The following is a 15,647-nucleotide window of genomic DNA, read 5'->3' on the forward strand; positions in this document are numbered from 1 at the left end:
AATATTGGAAATCCCTTTAAAAAATAGGGTTTCAGGTCTAGCCTGACCTATAAACAAATTAGAGGGCTGCAGGACCTAAATTGGAGGTAGAACGATGTAATGCTTATAACTTCTTTCCATTACCCGTTACTTGTTCATGGATGCTTGCAATTATATTTTGCACATAACAAAGTTTTGATTTCATAAAAAGCCCAGATATCAAAGTAACTGGGAATAAATTAATTCCTTATAACTAAAGGCTTTTTTGGCAGTTAAATGTAACAATTAGTCTTTCAAACATTGTGTATCCAGAAAGCTGAACTAGAGAAATAGAAGCAGTGGGAATATATATTTGAGATCTTTATAAAGAATTGGGTTATTGATGATGAGGGCTGGCTAGGCAAGTATCACATCTGTAGAGCAGGATGACAAGAAGGGCAGGCTGAAATTCTTAAGCATGAGCTGAAGCTACAGACCACTGGTAACATTTCACATTTGCCTGACATTTCCTTTTCTTTCTCGGAGAGTTTCAGTTATGAAGTTAAGGCCTTACAACTAATAGAAAGAGATCCACCCGGATTATTAGAATAATCTCCCTTACTTAAAGTCAGTCGATGAACTTAATCATATCTTCAAAATATTTTCACAGGAACATCCTGATTAGTGCTTGATTGTTTAAGGAGTCCAGAGCCCAGCTAAGTTGATACATAAAACTGACCATCGCACACTATGACCCTGGGGATGGAGAAAATAGGCCCTAAGTAGGGAGAAGAGCCTGTGAAAACAAACTTTACTGACATCTTAGTTTTGCCCAAGGCCGGCCAGATCTGATTTCAGATTTGGATTGAAATATAGAAGTCATTTTCTTGTGGCTTTTGTCACCACTCTTAAAGGCACTTTGTCATAATCAAACTGACAACCTGCCTCTTTAGGAGCTTGTGGGTAGAGTTTCTCAGAGATGTGCTTAATTGAAATCACACTTGGAGATTCTATCTCCACTTTATAGTCTTAGGATTTGCTTTGTTTTTAAACTGAAACAGAAGAGAGGATGAATGGCTGGTATCTTTGATGATACATAATCACATTAATACTTTATTGCCACATTTGTCAATATATTAGTGCAATATGTTATCATATACATTATTAACTGTTGCTGTTAAATGTTTTATACTGATCTTTTACATTTTTTATTTCGATTGTGATAAATTTGGATCCAAGGGATCTTTTTTTCTTTCAGAACAAGAAGGAGTAAAAATATTGCATTAAAGGCACTTAGGAGCATTGAGCCCGGTCCTGCAAACAAAGAACACCAGCATTATTTTCCCCCTGCAGTCTTTCTACCTGCCCTTTCTTTGCTTAGCAGTCGCAGGTATTAGAACTTAAAAGTGGCAGATCGACTGGCACTGCACAGAAGAATCCTGATAATTCCGCATCTTTGGCAATATCTCTGCAGTTCATCGACAGAGGCTCCCACGTTGTGTGATGGTTGTGGGGTGGCCTTCGATAAACCTGGATTTATAGCTGAGACGGCCTCTTCCAGTGCAGTATTATTTCTAAATGTTATCTTGTGAAGTTGGGATTATGTTCTTAGTTGTAATTATTGAGTGGTGCCATTGTGTCTGAGCAGAGGCCAAAAATTAAGGCTGATTTGACACGTTCCACTATCTTGTTTAGTGTTTTTTTTCCATTTGGGAGGTTAGAGGAGAAAGGAAATATTACAGAATTGGGATTTCTTTAAGTATGGTGACTTTCGTACTTGAAAGATTAGCAAGAGAGCGACAATTTTGTATCAGAAGCTTCTTCTTGTTTGCCTCACAGAATATAAATTGATTCCTCCATTCCAGAGATTATCTAAATTTTACAGAATTGCTAAAAATTCTTATGTAACTAAATTCTCTGCATATTTGAGGTCTGTTTGCTATTTTTTTAAAAAAATGTGTCATGTGTTAATTTGTAAAACAAACAAAAATTACCCTTTAAGTGTGATACTGGAGACCCGGGATGGAGTCCTGCGTTGGGCTCCCTGCATGGGGCCTGCTTCTCCCTCTGCCTGTGTCTCTGCCTCTCTCTCTCTCTCTGTCTCTCATGAATTAAAAAAAAAAATGTACCCTTTAATATGTTTTTTGTAAATTATGATTTATACATATTTGTTTATGTTATTGTAAGAATCACTAAACTTCTGTGACATATGTGAAAATTGGTTCATAAAATGGAAAGGACATCTACAATTGGGATTTCTTTAAGTAAGTTGACTTTCATATTTGAAAAATACTAAGTACTAGATGTATATAAACTGAGGTTATCATATCTAAGTCACTCTCCATTGCAGATCATCATGACTTCAGTGTTGACTTATTGTGTTGTTTTGCCACTGAGGAAGAGCCCCTCAGTGTTCTCTCTAAGCCTCAGTTTATTCAGTTATAAAACAGGGTAGCAGACTAGGCAACTTCTAAAGTCCTTTCCAGTTTTGATTTCTTTGAATTATCTCCTCAAAGATACTTTCCAATCCCATTCTAGTAGCAATTCTATGTCTCAAACTCACATTCATCTCCATTTATAATGACTAAAGTGATTAAATGTATCATATATCTGTTGATTAACTTTATTCCCTTAACTCACTGGTTTGGAATCTTTTCATGAAAACTGTCTCTAGCAGATACACAAAGAGCTGTCCCGCTATTTCACAACATAGAGATCCTCCCAAACCAGGCTAATGTGCCAAGACCAGAATTGGATCTCCAGTGATGGTTTTTGCTACTCTTGGGTATGTAGATTAAACAAAGGTTAAAATATAATACACAGTCCATACATATTTTATTTTATATAAATATATGCTCCTCATTATATAATGTAACTCAAAATATTCATAGAGAATGTAGGAAAGAGGCAGATTATGCCTGATACATCTATTAAGTGGATTGGATTAAAAGAAAAAGATCCCTATTTAAAGGTCACATGGGTCTTCACTGGACCTGATGAGATTAATATACATCAGAGGGTCCAGTCTACACTTATCTCTATCACAGACCTTTTTTTTTTTCTTGAGAAAAAAGGGGATCTGGATATGGTTTAATAAATTTTATAAATGTGTTTAGTGACACACTACTAAAATCTAAATTTCTTTTTGTGACTTTTATTGACAATTGTTCCCAAAAATGTCTTTTATCAAGGAACATCATTAAAGTGTTATGATAAGACAAGACACATTGTTTTTCTTAAGAATCCATCCATTTGTAAAATGTGAAAAGCAATGTTGATCTATTCCCTGCCCTCTCATCCATCATTTTGAATACCACATCTCATCAGTTTATCTCTATCCTTGTTTAGTAAGTTATATCAACCCCAGGCTTCAAGGGTTATTGCCATACTTAAAATAAGTATGTAACTTATTTTAAGTAAGTAAATAAGTATCCCAATTTTATTTTATTTTAAAATAAAATTCAGTCCTATTGTAAGGATCAGCATGTGTCATATGATATATTTACTTTTATCCCCAATTTTACAGATGAAAAAAGTCTCTTTTCATGACAGTTAAATAACTTCTTAAGTTTGTTAACCAATGGGGCACTTGGGGTGGCTCAGTGGGTGAAACATCTGCCTTTTCCACTCAGGTCATCATTCCAGGGTCCCAGGATCCAGCCCAGCATCCAGCTCCCTGCTCAGCAGGAAGCCTGCTTCTCCCTCTCCTTCTGCTGCACTCCCCTCCCCCCGACCTTGCTTGCGCTCTCTCTGTCAAATAAATAAAATCTTAAAAAAAAAAGTTTGTTAACCAATGAGGTTAGAGCTAGATTTCAAAAGTCAAGTCCAAATATCTGAAAAAAACATCATATTCTGTGCTCTGGAACACCATAGCATCTTCCCTGGGAAAAGGGAGGCTTTTGAGGCCAGGGCCTGAGTAGGAGTCATCATTGTACCTTCCAACATTTGCTTTGGTGTCTGGCACACGGTATCATCCATTACATATTTCTGAATCACAAGTGAACTGCTAGGCATTCCTTTCGTGACTTTATGGCCTCCAAACATGCTGCCCTTCTCCATGTGTTTCTCTTTCCCATCCAAGCATTCCTTATATATCTCAGTCTTTCTCAAACAATAATTCCCTCAAACTCCTCTTAATGGTCTCCATGTCAATTTCTTGAAACCACTCTGGTTCTGCTACATTTATTTTAAGTGCTGTGACCAGAATTGCCTGTGAGATCCTAGGAAATTCAGGATAGCTTCTTCTTGGCTTTGGGGCATACTGTCTCTGACCTCACCGAGGGCAAAGGATACATCATCATTATCAGCAGTGTATAAACATACACCATCATTATCAGCAGACTTACAGAAAAAGAAATGTTAAAGAATGACTACTATATCATTGAGTTTTATTCTATGTCATCTTCCCAGAAAACTAATTATTCCCTTCTCCTACTTTATCAGTTATCATTTTAGTGACAGAAAAGTAACCTAGTTGGGGGTACCTGGGTGGCTTAGTTGGTTAAGTATCTGCCTTTGGCTCAGGTCATAATCTCAGGGTCCTGGGATTGGGCCCCATGTTGGGAGTGGGGTGGGTCCCTGCTCAGTGAAGAGTCTTCTTCTCCCTCTCCTTTTGCCCCTCTCTCTGCTTTTACTTGCTTTCACTCTTTCTCTCTTAAATAAATAAAATCTTAAAAAAATAAAGTAACCTAGGTTACATAAGAAAAAAAGGAATATGGTTCAAAGTGACTGTCAAGTGCAAAGGTAAATTTAACTTTAGGGATAACTTTTTTTTTTTTTTTTAATAGAGGAATAAAAAAAAAAGAGTGCAAGTGGGGAAGGTGGTGGGGAAGGACAGAGGAAATCTTAAGCAGGTTTCAAGGCTCAATCTCCTGACCTTGAGATCATGACCTGAGCCAAAATCAAGTCAGACACTTAAATGACTGAGTTACCCAGGCACCCCTAGGCATAACTTTCTACAGTAAAAACATTATGTCTGAATTTTTTTTAAAGATATTATTTATTTATTCATGAGACACACACACACACACACACACACACACACAGAGGCAGAGACACAGGCAGACACAGGGAGAAGCAGGCTCCATGCAGGGAGCCCGATGCGGGACTCGATCCCGGGTCTCCAGGATCAGGCCCTGGGCTGAAGGTGGCGCTAAACCACTGAGCTACCCAGGCTGCCCCATTATGTCTGAATTAATTGTCTTTCTCTCCTTTTTTTTGACTCAGTCTCTTTTGGTGTATTTGCCTCATTCTCTCCAGTAGCTTATGATGTCTTCCAAGGGGTTGACTGTAGCCATAAGTGAAAACTGCTCATCAAAAATCTATTTTCTTATCTTCTTGAACACACTCTCTGGTCCCTCCTGTAGTTGAGTGTGGTATGTGATTGCATTTAGCCTATGGAATATGAATAGAAGTGTTGGTGCCAATTCTGGGCCAATGGTTATAAGTGGGTATGGCCCCTTCATACTCTCTGCTTTCCTGCTCTCCCTCTGACTAAAGGAAGATAATACGGAGGCTCAATAGGGATGGTAATATAAGTTGTAAGGAACCTTGGTTACTGAATCATCACTGGAGGGAAATTTCACACTGACTAGCAATACCTGCTTAAACTATGAAGATAGCATAAAATAATCTTTATTGTGTTTGAATTATTATAAATTTTGGGGTCTGTTTGTTATAGCAGCTAGCCAGATCCCAGATCCAATGACTACTCTGTAACATATGGCAATAAGTAACTCCAGTCTGAATTACTTAAAAGGTCCATGATTCACAGAAAACGAACATCTCTGGGGATACCTGTAAGATAAACTTGACTTTTAAAAAGGCATCTCCAAGATACAAAACGAGAAGATGTTTTCAGAATGTGAGTTCATCAAATTGGAGCATTTGGTATTTAAACCAATGTGCTTCTCAAAATGCAGACTTTGAGGTCACACATGACAAATTCTGATTCACATAGTTTGAGATATAGCCTATTAATCTGCATTTTGAAATTCCCAGAGGATATTCTAATTCAAGTGTACCACTGACCAAAGTATGGAAAAAAAAACCCACTAATTATTTTGCCTCAAAAGGCCAATTCAGGGGCTAAGGCTGCTTTTTGAGTTTTATCATTTTTATTTTCTGTCAGAAGAAAGTATATTTATTAATCAACAAAACTTTTAAAAATCCCTATAACTAAACTTAAGGAGTAATTTATAATATGGGTCCTTATGTAGAAGACATCAATACATGCCTTGTCCATAACAGGAGCTCACTGAATTGTATTAACTAAAGATGGTTTAGTATAAAGGCAGTTCTCAACTTGGCTACACACTGGAGTCAGTGGAGAGCTTTATAAAACAGATACCTGAATTCTACCCCAGTTTCTAACTTAATTGGATGGAGGCAAGTTTAGTCATTAGAGTTTTTAAAGATTCCTGGATGATTCCAAAAGCTAGTGTTGAGAAACATCTTGAAATCTGGTGCTCAGACCAGCAACTTGACCATTACCTGGAATCTTATTAGAAATGTAAATTTGTAGACCCCCCAAAACTTCTGAATTGGAAATGTTTGGTGTGGGATCCAGCAGCAGATTGAATCTGAGGCATGCTCATGTTTAAGAACCACTGGCCTAGGCAGTGGTTTCCAAATCTGATCATCAGAATTATGAGGGGGAAATTTCTAGAAATAGAAATTGCTCAGCTTTATTGTTGCTTCCAGTTTTTAATCCAGAAAATCTGACGGAGGCTGTGAAAACTTTTTATTCATGTATTTTTTTAAAGAATTTTGAAGATATACCAGGTTTGGGAACCACCTTGAGAATATATTCTGTGAAGAGCACTGATTTAAGAAATCTGAATTCTAATCCCGCTGCTGTTTGCAACTTCCCATGTGACTGTGGCTGTGCACTTCCCTCAGTTCCCCAAATCAAAGCTTCCTCATCACAACTGTCTCCCACACTTGCTGGGAAGCTCTAAGGAACAGAAATGAGGTTTGAAGCTTCAAAGCTCTTGTAAATGTGAATTATTACCATCAAATAGTCTTAGAGTGGAAGAGGATGTTTCCTGTTCCACTTCTGCCTCCTGGGAGACTATTACCCACTAGCATGGCCTTTCATTTCTTCTTCTTTAATGGAAGACCTCCTGAAGGACACCTTGGGCTCTGCTATCTTCTTCATTTCCATAATTATCTAGAGCTAAACTTTGCCCTAGGAAAGGCATATTGTTACAATGCCTCTCTGCTTGGGCTTTTTTCCCTCTCTCTCTCCTTTTCTCTCCTCTCTGTCTCTTCCTGTTCTAGATAGTGTCTGTCCATTTCATTCTCTTTCTCTTTTATTATTATTATTTAAGGATCATAAAGTGGGAGTCAGGTTGCTGAGCTTTCTGAGACAGATGAGGCCAAGTGGTCCGCTGGGAGCACTCGGCACCAGCGTCTCGCAGTATCCCAGCATATGGAGTTGAATCTCCAGGCACTGACATTAACACTCCTGCTTCAGGTAACTCATTTAGCTTTGGTGTCATTTTACAATAAATATACCATCCACCGACACAAATTAGACAGCTATTGAGATTAATTTTGAGGCACTATCGGCAACATCTTAAATCAAAAATCATTCTTTATTAGCATGCTTGGCGGTATAGTGTGCCTGCCCTCCCCCCTCCTGATCCCTGCCACAAGAATAAATGAGGCCCCGTGGTTGACATAGCGCATCAAGTGTTTTATAATAGTCTAATTGTAGCTAATGGTTTGTGCAGCTAATTAAGGCCCTATGAATTACAGTAATCAGTCAGGCTCATCCTTTAAACCAGATAGTTCTATCCAACCGTTCCTTTAGTAAGAAACAAAATATATAACTATATATAACTATAACTCCACACACATACATACACAGCACACAGGCAGTAATGATCAGCTAGGTTCATCTGAGCACAAAGAAATTAATAGGACTGATTTTTTTTCTCTTACTTATTACAAAATATTTATTTAAAGAGATGCAGGTTCTCAGCAAAAGCAATAGTCCCTGTGGGTCAGGAAAAGGCAGAGTCTGCAGTGTGTCATCTGTCTGAAAACTGAGAATCGGTTGACGCCAGGTGTAGCATCTCTTCCCTCATACCTCCCTTAATCCATCCAGCTCGCAGTCCAGGGTTACCATGTGGCATTGGCCATGTTGCAGGAATCCAAATGCTCAGAGAAATGGTGCCAAAGAAGCCACCTGAAGAAGATGGTTGAAAAATCAAAATGGATAAAACTCCACTTGTGAACTGGATGGTGACAATACCATCAACATGATTAGATTCCTTTGGTAGCCAGGGTCAACAATGCAGAAGAAGTTAGTGAACAATTCAGGGGAGATTGGTAAAAGGAATGGGATGGTTTTCTTTTGCAATGGGTTTGTTTTGAGAAAAATATTCTAAATAGAAGATGTATTAGATTACAATAGAGCTCTTCAGAGGCCCCTCAGGATGCCCTGTTTCTTGGTTTATTTAAAACTTGACTGGACACTGTAGGAAAGGATTTGGGAAACAATGCTACAAGGCCTCTAGGAAACAAAAGGGAGTGATCTCTGATTCTGTGAGAAGGAGAAAAAAAATTCCATAGAAATGCCATCAGCATGACTTCTGCTAGAACATGTGTCCTATACTCCCTCAGGATCCCAATGCCAGTGAAAAGTGGGAAAAGAAACAGGGATTTTCATGAAGGTCATACATTTTCATTCTTTCCACCTCACAATCTCACAGAACTAGGTAGGACCTTGAAAGTTCAACCAGTTCTTCACCTTGTTTTCAGGCAAGATTAGATTTAATTGCTCTGGATTGGTGATTGGATAACCAGTAACCACCTATCTTCCTGTAATAAAGGACCATTTCTTTATGATTTTAAAGGCCATGAGTCACTATCCCTTATGAATCTTTGCCACTCTCAGGTCAAGTCAAATTATTCTTGTTTCATTAACCGCCCCCCCCCCCCCCCCCCCCCCCACCGTAGATGTTAGCTCACCATTGTAGTATAGCAGAAAGCTCACTGGTCAGAAAAAAGTGCTATTTGCCTTATAACTAGAGGTTTTTTTTTTTAGGTATTTGTTGGGTATCTATTATATCCCTTCAAAATTTACATTTATAGGCAGCCACTTAATCCATATCTTCATTCTAATGGATTCAATTGTTAAGTCTAGATGTTCCTTATTTCTGAAATGATGGCTAACAAGTAAAATGCTCACATTTATGTCTATCCACTTAACAAGTCAGAGTAACTTGCTCATATTTTTATCTATATATCTTTCTATATACCTATTTTATATTTTGCAAGGTTACGAATGTATTTTTCATGGTTATCCATGATGGCATTAAAATTTTTCTTTTTATCTACTAAATATACTTTGTGAAGCATTAGCTGCATGTTGACATTTGATTGCACATACTTCAAGGCTTTTTGTGAAGTTTTTCTTCCCCTTGAAGATGACCAGATGTTGGAGGAAATCGGATTGATGGAGATGAAAAGTGTGATTTGCCCAGCTTCCATCACTAACCCCTTTCCCTCCTCATTCTGTTCTTTCCACACTCTTTTCCTCTACAATGGTCCTTGTACACTATATGAGGCTTAAAACTCAGCTTAGTAGAGAACCAGGAAATTTTGAAATAGACACTTCTGTTTCAGGACAAAAGATGCCTCTCCATGTTCGGGATGTTGGTGGCACAGAGTCTGGGGCTTTACTCATATTGCACCAAAACAGATTTGATGGCAGCTCTCTATCACCTGGTGTTTGGCTCCTTCTATAAGTCAGCATCCACAGCCCTTTCAATATGTGAAATGACTTTTCTAGTTATTTTGGGAACTGATAATGCTACTTTATCCTATTGATTTGGGGTGATATAGCAGAGTATACACTCCATTCCTAATACACTTCAAACTCTAAATTTCAAGCATCTCAAAAGAAAGGATGATTGTACAATTATAATTGCATTCATCTACCACAGCACTGCCTCAACCCCATATATGTAAAGAGTACAAAATACCCCTTTAATAACTGAAGGAATGTCAGCTCTATCTAAAAGAGTTTATCACACCTGAATGGCTGGAACTCTAGACTATTCCTTCTGGACAGATAGTCACCTATCTAACAGGGCAAATCTGGGCCAGCTGAGTCCCAAAGGTTTCATGATTTTTTGACACTACGTATCTATTGAATGAAGGCAACAAAGCCTCAATTACTCATAAACAGAATCCAGCCAGCTGCTTTTGCTTGACTTAATGGTTTTTTTTTTCTTGTTGTGTTTGATCCTACTCTAGAAAGTGGACACCATATTAATCGTATTTATAAATACTGTATATATACACCAGTTGCAGAACCTCGAGGCTCATTTAAAAAGAAAGATTAAACACATAAATTATTATAATGAATTAAGCTGTCAAGTTCCTTTACTCTCAGTACCCAGAGTATCTAAAAGACCCCAATTCAAATCCAGTGATGATATGGAAAATAATGGACCACCAGAAATACCCACATGTCATGGGAATGTTTCAGAAAATCAATTGGCATGTAGATCCATCTTCAAGATGACTCAAGGCTTCTCTGTACTATAGAAAACAGAATTTCTTAGTATGCATTATACACTTTGTCAGCCTCTACCTATTGTAGTCATCCATTTATTCTCAGAATTCAGAGATGTGAGCTTTGATAGCTAGTATGTGCCAAGGATGGATTTACTACTACCACTGCCCATCTCCACAAAAATTCAAAAGTAGTACTACATTGCTTGGCTCAGTGTATAAAGATCTTTAATTCTGCAACCCAGAATTTGTTTATTTATTTTTTCAATTTTGAAAACTAGGTCATGGCATAAGTTAACAGTGTTCTTGGTGCTAAAATACAAGTTAACTGTAGGATGCACATTGTGAGATTCTAGATTGTGTTGTGGAGAGAAATAGTAGGTTAGAGAACAGAGGGGAGAGAATAGGCTAGAGTTATCCACTGCTTTCCAACAGTGGCCATCAACTTCAGCTGTCCAAGGTCATTTCAGTGTCCACGAAGAACAGTCTGTGACCTTGGATCTGCCTCTATACATAGCATCCTCTCTCACTCTTCCAGATGCTAGATTCTATCCACTCTTCAGGCTCCTGTGTATATCCAAATTCCTCTAAAGAGCACTCTCAGAGAATGCAGACTATGTCATCTTTCCTTTTTCTGGACAGAGAAGTCTCTCATTGTGCTATGTTGGAACTTAATCACATGCACCCTTGAATTTATTTATCATTTAGGTTGTAGGCTAATGCTGAAATTAATTCAGAGTTCTGAAATCTATACCTGAAGATTTCTAGTGAAGGGAGAAGCCTAAGAAAATCTTCAGGGAAAATTAAGGCAAATTTTATGAGAAAGAGAGATCACTGAGGCTGGGAGAACACAATAAGGGGCAGTAAACTGAATTTAACTCAACTGTTCCAGAAACATAAGCTTGTCAACCAAAAAATCCAATTTACAGCTTATTTGAAAGCTGCCTCAGGTTAACTTTTAAAAACACTTTTCTAAAGTAAAATATGCTGAAAATGATTATCAGAATATAGTTGATGATTATGTTCATCTTCATTTTAAGAAGTAGTAAAACACAGTTATATAGCACAGACTCTAAAGCCAGCTAGCCAGAGTTTGTTTCTGAGCTCTGCCACTTAGGAGCTGTGTGACTTTGGCAATGTTAATTAACTGTTCTGTGTCTTTCTTTCCCTTATCCACAAAATACTAGTAATAGCCATATCAACTACAGAGGGACATCATGAGGATCACATGGTTAAATGGCACAATATATGTACAGTCCTCAGAATATTGCTCAGCATATGATAAGTTCAATATAAGTATAAGCTTTTAATGTGTTTTAAGCAGTTGAATGATCTTGAAATATTAGTATAAATTAGAAAAGGTTCAGGTAGAAAATAGGCTGGAATACCTTATATCTAAATTCAAATTTGCATTTCTTTAAGTACATACTGGCCCCAAGGATATATTATATTATTTTTGTGGGATGGGGAGTTGAAATATAAAATCTGACCCTTTCTCCTGGATTGCAGAAATAGAGCTAGACATTTAAACATAGAGAATTTCATAATATATTTAATAAAACAATGAAACATCATAACTTTCCATTATCATTCACTATCTACAAAATTGTAATTAGTGTTTGTTAAAATCACAAAAGTGACAGGACCACTTCTGTGCCAAATGAAATCTGATTGTTGGAGACTGCAATTAAATTCATTTTGATGTGATTTGGAGCAAGACCATAGTAATAATCTGTTTTGTCCTATGGCCATGTTTTCAGTTCTCTGCAGTTTTTACTTTTTAAAAGGAAGTACAGGCACCTTTTGATGTTGCAGAAAAAAATAGAATTTTAAGAACCAATTCGTCTATTGTGACCCCTTGAGTGCCTCATTGTCTCCATCCACAAAATGGAGAGGATTATGTGGCTATAGTTGTGGTAACTCCAGAGCAGTGGTCAGTTCCTAACAGAAATTATATGTAAAACTACCATTAGTGACTTGTTATTTTTTTATAACTCTCCTACTTTTTCAAAAAAATATAGTCTAAAAAAAATATATATATAGTCTATAGATACTCATATAGTCAGAAGTTGTTCAATATTTGTACAGAAAATGCAATATAATCTAGAAGAGGAAGGCACTGTTGCTATGTTACATGGTTACCTTTGCCACGTTTTCTCAACCACACACTGGCACATATAAAATTATATATATTTAAGGAGATAAGAGAACAGGTTATTTGAATCAGACTTCCCTGAAAGAAATTAAATGTATAGATAACATGCATCACAAGTCCTGTGTGTGTAAGCTTGTATAAGAGAGGGGATATCGGGACGCCTGAGTGGCTCAGCAGTTGAGAATCTGCCTTTGGCTCAGAGTGTGATCCTGGAGTCCTGGGATGGAGTCCTGCATCGGGCTCCCTGCGTGCAGCCTGCTTCTCCCTCTTCCTGTGTCTCTGCCTCTCTCTCTGTCTGTCATGAATAAATAAATAATATCTTAGAAAGAAAATAGAAGGGATGCCATGCAAATCATAATAATATAATATTAGTAGCAATCACTTATATGGGCCTGACTAGGTGCCATCCACACTTCCAAGTTCTTTCCATGTATTAAGTAATTGCATGTTGGAAACAGCTTATGAAGTAGGCATCACTTTTCTTTTTCTTTTTCTTTCTTTCTTTCTTTCTTTCTTTCTTTCTTTCTTTCTTTCTTTCTTTCTTCTTTCTTTCTTTCTCTTTCTTTCTTTCTTCCTTCCTTCCTTCCTTCCTTCCTTCCTTCCTTCCTTCCTTCCTACCTTCCTTCTTTTCTTTCTTTCTTTCTTTCTTTCTTTCTTTCTTTCTTTCTTTCTTTTTTTCTTGCTTTTTCTTCTTTCTTTCTTTCTTACAAATGAGAAAACCGAGGCACTGAAGTGTTCAGAATTCAAATCCAGGCACTCTTGCTCCCAGACTGTGTGTTTTTAGATACAGCTGTATTAAATTCTGTGTGGGGGAGGGCTGAGTTTTAATTAGAGACTCAAATGAAATACTTCCTCATTTACTTAAAGAAGGGAATTTGTATGTGCTGGTCTGGGGGATACAGAAAAGATTCAGGGCTTGCCCTCAGGAAATATAGGCTGTACCAGGGACTCAGGCACTTGATACAGTCACTTGCCTATTTATTTCAAACTGTGAAAAATGCCATGCAGAAAACCATAGGAATAAAATTAAGTTTTGGAAAACAAAACATTTCAGAAAGGGTAGCTGCTTACAGTGCTAATTATAAGCAACAAATAAACCAAACTATAAAGCTGATAAAGTCATAAAGGATAGGGATCTTATCTATTCTGTCTCACTCTGTATCCCAAAGCCTTGCATCATATCTATCATAGAGTAAGCACTCACAAAGCATCTATTGAGGAGGAGTCATCTGAAACAGCTAAAGACAGGCAATCCATAAGAGCAGACCAGCTAGATTAATCACTTCTTCTCTCTTCCTCACTGTCAGAGCATGAACCTACACAAGGACCAAAGGTCCCTGTTCCATCGAGCTTATCAGCATCTGCTATATGTGCAGATCCAGGCTGACCCAGACACATGCCTGTTGCCCCCTTTTGAGCCACTGTTTATATTATTAATGGGCACACCATTCAAAATTATCACCCAGTAACCCTGTACAACTGCCATTTCCTGATTGAGAAATTCCACTGTGGCCAAGCCTGAGAGGTAAATGCCAAATTCTAACACTTGGTGGTTTAGTGCAGGTAAGTCTTCCAACAAGAGCTGATCTCCCCTTGTCCATACATCAATACCTGTGTTCTTCAATACCTCAGACCTGCCAGGAAGTTTCCATGAGCCTTCATCACAAATGACCATCCTGGTTCCCAGAGCACTGACAACAGTACAGGTCTTAAGAGATGAGAGACATTCTCTCCTTGTTTATGTTCCTAGCTGTATAGAAAATTAGTTTGTGGGCAGCCCAGGTGGCTCAGCGGTTTAGTGCTGCCTTCAGCCCAGGGCATGATCCTGGAGTCCCAGGATCGAGTCCCACGTCGGGCTCCCTGCATGGAGCCTGCTTCTCCCTCTGCCTGTGTCTCTGCCTCTCTCTCTCTCCTCTCTGTGTATTCTCATGAATAAATAAATAAAATCTTAAAAAAAAAAAGAAAATTAGTTTGTGATATCTGTAGGAGTGAGGGCAAGAATTCCTTTCATGGTGAGAGATGCTTACTGGCCACAGTACTCAGATGCTGGAAAAAAAGTTCTCTAGATGTACTAAGTCAACTTTCTTGAGAGGAAAATTTGCAACCATGTTGGCAAGTGTCATTGCCCAGAAAAATTTTTCTCCCTTCCTTTCTCCTATACTTCTTCCTTTCTCACTGCTTTCCTTCCTCCTTTTCTTTTCTTTTGCTCCCCCTTCCTTCCCTTCCCCTCCCCTCCCCTCCCCTCCCCTCCCCTCCCTTCCCTTCCCTTCCCTTCCCTTCCCTTCCCTTCCCTTCCCTTCCCTTCCCTTCCTTTCCCTCCCTTCCCCTTCCCTCCCCTTCCCTTCCCTTCTCTTTTCCCTCTCAAGGATTATGTTTCTCATTTTTATTTTTCTGATATGGAATTGCTAGAATTTTAGGCCTTGATTTTAGGTGACCATTGCATGACCTGGCTTTGTAAATATATTGGGCAAACTATTCAACCTTCCAGTGAGATTTAAAATTTCCTTACTATACCAAATTCCCCCACCTCCAGCCCCTTGGCTTTATTGGGTAACCATTCACTTTAGTAACTCATGTGTCTTGTCTAGAGTTAGGGCTATTTTATTTGTTTCTTTATTTCTACTGAAATATTTTGGTTCAAATATGCTTCCTAACACTCCAGTCCAATCAGTCCCCTACCTACCTAAGCACTGTGGGCTCTATTCTTGGTAGAAATGCTCTAACCCCCTTTTCTCTAATGTCACAACCATCCATTCTTTAAGAAATGCTGGCCACAGGCAAGACTGGAAGGTCAGTCTTCTCTCCTTATCCGTGTCATTTTGTCTCCTTATTGTTTTCCATCCCTTTTGGATGCTCAATGCCAATATACTCTTCTCCCTTACCATCTCTTCTTCTGTGAAGAAAAAAATCTAATATCAATAATTACACTTCATTGTCAATGTAAATTAATATTTTCTTACTCCCAGGGATATCCTCAGGCTAATGAGAGACTTATTTCCCCACA

The 15,647-nt window shown here is 38.2% G+C and overlaps 1 long non-coding RNA gene across 1 annotated transcript in view; it reads right to left on the reverse strand.

Moving 5' to 3' along the window:
* Positions 1 to 7,957: 7,957 nt before the first annotated feature.
* Positions 7,958 to 15,647, reverse strand: part of LOC118355163 (uncharacterized) — a 44,370-nt gene continuing 36,680 nt past the window's right edge. Inside the window, exon 3 of the long non-coding RNA XR_004817048.2 lies at positions 7,958 to 8,152. This is a non-coding gene — a long non-coding RNA (uncharacterized LOC118355163). The remainder of the gene's footprint in view (positions 8,153 to 15,647) is intronic.

The sequence above is a fragment of the Canis lupus genome, chromosome 7, assembly GCF_003254725.2.
Source record: "Canis lupus dingo isolate Sandy chromosome 7, ASM325472v2, whole genome shotgun sequence".
NCBI lineage: Eukaryota > Metazoa > Chordata > Mammalia > Carnivora > Canidae > Canis > Canis lupus.